Raw genomic sequence first — 4,607 nt, 5'->3', positions numbered from 1 at the left:
AAGAATTAAATAAAAAACTTTGTTTTAGACTTAAAAACGCAACTAAATGTTTGAAAAAACAAGAACAACATCATTTTCGAATTAATTATGTGATTTTTCGGCTTATTTTTGACGAAGTTTTGTGCTTTTGATTGTAAAATCTGCTAAAACGTTTGGAAAAGCAACCAGATGATTTTTCGGCTCAAAAACATGCTTAAACTCTCCAAAGAAGCAAAAATAATTTTAGTTTCGTGATAGTTTATCAATTTTTTACCTCATTTTTGACGAAAATTTTGAAAACAATTGCGATTCTGAATAAAAAACGTCCTAAAACGGAAAAATGAACAAAATTTTAACCACAATCCAAAAAAAGTAAAAATAACACCATTTTTGAGTAAATTTAGCGATTTGTGAAGAAATAATTTTGTAAATTTTTAGTTGAAAAACGTCCTAAAACGCCAAAAAAAATCATAAAAAAGGTCATTTTCAACCCAATTTGGTAATTTTCCATATATTTCAACAGAATCTTACAAAAAAACGTGATGTAAAAAGCAAAATTCATTATTTTTTACTTAAATTGGTGACTCTTCGGTTATTTTTGTCTAAATATTTCGAGATAATTCCGTTTCTTAAATATGGTGTTAATATGAAAAACCCTCCAAAAAAGCAAAAATAGGTTTATTTATTCATTTTTGACCTCATTTTCGACGAAAATTTAAAAAAAGCAACAATGCCTCTCATTTTTCCAGAGATTGTAAAAGTCGTTATAAATACTGAAATTCGAATTATTTTATTGTAAAAATAAAAAATAATGGATTCAGTTTAACACAATTGTGATTATTTAGTGATATTTCTTCCATCTCTTGTGCAACTGTGCACTTTTTGGCTACTGAAACAAAAGTAATTATTTTTTGTAATGTTTAACATTAAATATCTTTTAGTTATTGATTATAAACACCTAAAAGTAAATAATTTTAGAAAGACATTTTAATAATCTTTTAAATGCAAAAACAATAAATAGGGTGTTCCATTCAAATTTTTTAAGTTATTGAACTTTTAACAAACGCCTTAATTTTTTTATCTTTGCAAATGCAACACACTAAAAAAATGTTACAACCTTATAGCTTGTACCTTCTTCTTAATCAGGATCTAAACGATTATGGCCATGATAAAAATTTTAGATAAATATCACTGTTAGAACATGTTAGAAAATTTTACTACTTTAAGGTAATTAATAGACTTTTTCAATTCGCTGGGCCACCCTGTATCATAAAACAGTTGATTATGTAATACGGTTGGTGGAGCGGTAAAGTGGTATCTCCTGAAGCAAGATGTAACAGACCACAATGGTTAAAACAATCGAGTCTACATGTTGTAATCTTGTTAACTCAACTGTTATTGTGCGAAATCCGGGTGTACCTGTATTTTTCTAAACCTTTCTCGGTTTGCTGATTAAATTAATATGTTACTTAAACAAGCAAATTCGAGCCCTTGTTAAAACATTAAGCCATATGTAAATGCGGCTTTTGCAACAAAAGGGTCATTTTAAAGAACTTGGAACAATATTGACGAATTGTTTCTCTACATTTTAAAATAGAAGTCGAGTTTAAAGCCGTTCAAAGCGCTTTAAATTTCATGTATGTGCATTGTAAATAGGAAAAAAGATAAATTTTCGTGGAAAGGTTCGGCGGTGTGGAATCGCTTTCAGAAGTTCTTCGCAGTTTATCAAATTTAAATTTCAGTAATTGCTCATTTTTTGTTTTTATCAAATTTTAGTTTTGCGATGTGTAAATTTTTTAATTTACAAATTTTTGGTCTCAATAAAATTGCATTTTTAGATTTGTTAATAAATAATTTACACATTTACGTTTGAGATTTATAGAAAATCTCACACTATTTTCCTATAAAATAAAAGCTTTTAATGCCTTGATTTACAATATAGCTGAAATAATAAATTTTCATTATAGTTATTGACAGTTTAGTTTCATATTGTTACAATACAATTTTTCACCAGTTTATAAACAATCCAACATTTAATCTTATTATTCTCTCATATTTCAGATGTTGGTTGTATTTCAGATTACCCAAAGTTTTATTCATTTGAAGCAAATTTTGTTGTTATTATGTTTTTATATGATTTTAATTTTTTTATCGCAAATGAATTGACTCATGTTTATGTCATATTGACAGTTTCAATTAAATTAGACTTGGAACTAAGCAATTGTTTCATAAATATCATCGTTTTTAATTTATTACGACATGTATATAATTAATTGTTACACTTTATTAATGCTGTAATTTTTTAATGAAGGAAGATAAAAAAAATATTACAATTTTCTTTCTCAGAATTACATTTTCTATCAATAGATTGTTTCTGAAAACGTTTGTCATTTTCTGAAATTTATTTGAACTACAGTTGGAAAAAGTGTACAATTAAAGAACATTTCTATCATAATAACAAAAATTTAGACATTCTGACACTGAAAAACACCAGATTTTACCTAATAATTTTAAAGTTTTACATATTTGAAAAAAAGCAATGTTTTTTTAACTTGTAATTTGCATTTTTAAGCTAATTACTTAACCATTATTTAACATTTTTTAGTTGAAAAAATTAGGTAAGTTTTTTTTAACAAATTTGACTTTTTTGGACTAAAGAAGCCGAGAGAAGTTTCCAGTAATTAAAATTTTAATTTGTGGGTTAGAAAAATATTAAACACTAATTATTAGAGAAAGGTGATTTTAATACTAGACATGGAGATAAATTTTTCATATCCTGTTAAGCCTGTAGTGAATTTGAAGACCCAAAGAAGTTAAATCAGCACGTAGAGAATATCTTAAGAGGTCCCGAGGGCGCCCCTGTTTCAACCGACCTTACATCAAGAGAATTGTGGTCTCTTATCTACCTCCCAGTACCTGATTATTATAAAAACAGTGTCGACACCATTATTTTGACTGAAAAAGTATTCTTTTTTCAGTTTGCGTTTCATGTATTTATTTTCAGTGTCCGCAACTCGTATTCAAAGAGATTTAAGAGCACATGAAACGCAGGAAACGCCACCAGACAAGGTGTTTTCTTTCAATACAGTGATTTACTTCTAACCGAACGTACAATAATACCAAAAAGGCCAAAACGGCTCAAGTAAAGTGGCGATTCGATCGCCCTTTAGGTGCGATCAAAGTAAATTTGTCGAGGACCAGTCTCGAGGTCTAATCCGAGTCGTGGGATTCATTTACTGTTTTAAATAACGAAGAGTTTTTGTAATTAAAATTAAAGCTCGTTCGCAATAATTATGAATTGGTACAGTTGATATCTAACCCCGGACACGTTTTCCTAAATAAAAACTAGACGGCAGCAAATTAAAAACACTCCACTCACGCCAGGAAAAATAATCACAGAGAACTCGTTAAAATAAAGTTTATTTTCACAGGGGCGAGTTTTACACTCGTAGTTATGCCTTCTGGCATTGTAAAGTTTAATGCAATGCTTCATTATAATCCACACTTCTGGATACAAAAACTCACAAGAACCCAACAACGTAATTGAACATCATTCATGGTTGAAATTAAAAAAAAATATTTTCAACTATACAACTTGTCCGAAAAATAAGTTACAATACAATGAAACACCCACGTTTCTTGGCATTTCCAAATATAGCTTTTTGAAATAAATAACATACTTATAACACAAAAATTAAGACAACTGGAATTTTTTTACAACGACAATGCATAGAAAGTTACTTTCCGAATTTAAAATTTAATTAATAAAATATCTCGTTTCTATTTATTCAATATACGCAACTACACTACATTTAGTTTTCAAACAAATAATTTTATTATTTATTATTGCTGCTTTGGTGAGTTTGTGATAACTATTGCTTTATAAAAATATTTCCAGTTTAACAAAACATTTATAAATGAAATTCTAACGACACAATATCAAAAAGTCCACATTATGCTGTCCCGAAAATTAACATTCTCATTTAAAAGAGTTTTTTTCTTGTTTACTGGGTGTAATTTTGAAGCTAGTTCATCGACTTTTCGAAAACGGTTTTCCATATTAACACCATATTTTTCAATGAGAGACTAATATTATCTCGAAATATTTAGACAAAAATATACCGAAAAGTCACCAAATTAAGTAAAAAATAATGAATTTTGCTTGTTTACATCACGTTTTTATTGTAAGATTCTGTTAAAACATATTGAAAAATTATCAAATTGGGTTGACAATGACCTTTTTTATGATTTTTTGGGCGTTTTAGCTCGTTTTCAATTAAAAATTTACAAAATTATTTCGTCACAAATCGCTAAATTTACTCAAAAATGGTGTTATTTTTACTTTTTTAGATTGTGCTAAAAATTTTGTTCAAAAATAATACCATTTTTCCGTTTTAGGACTTTTTTTTAGTCAGAACAGCAATTGTTTAGAAAATTTTCGTCGAAAATGAGGTAAAAAATTAATAAATTATCACGAAACTAAAATTATTTTTGCTTCTTTGGAGAGTTTAAGCATGTTTTAAGTCGAAAGAAAAATCATCTGGTTGCTCTTCCAAACGTTTTAGCAGATTTTTTAATCAAAAGCACAAACCTTCGTCAAAATAAGCCGAAAAATCACATAATTAATT

Source organism: Tribolium madens, unplaced genomic scaffold (assembly GCF_015345945.1).
Source record: "Tribolium madens isolate multiple individuals breed KSU strain unplaced genomic scaffold, Tmad_KSU_1.1 Scaffold_11;HRSCAF=98;Tcas5.2_LG3b, whole genome shotgun sequence".
Taxonomy (NCBI): domain Eukaryota; kingdom Metazoa; phylum Arthropoda; class Insecta; order Coleoptera; family Tenebrionidae; genus Tribolium; species Tribolium madens.
This window is presented reverse-complemented; position numbering follows the sequence as displayed.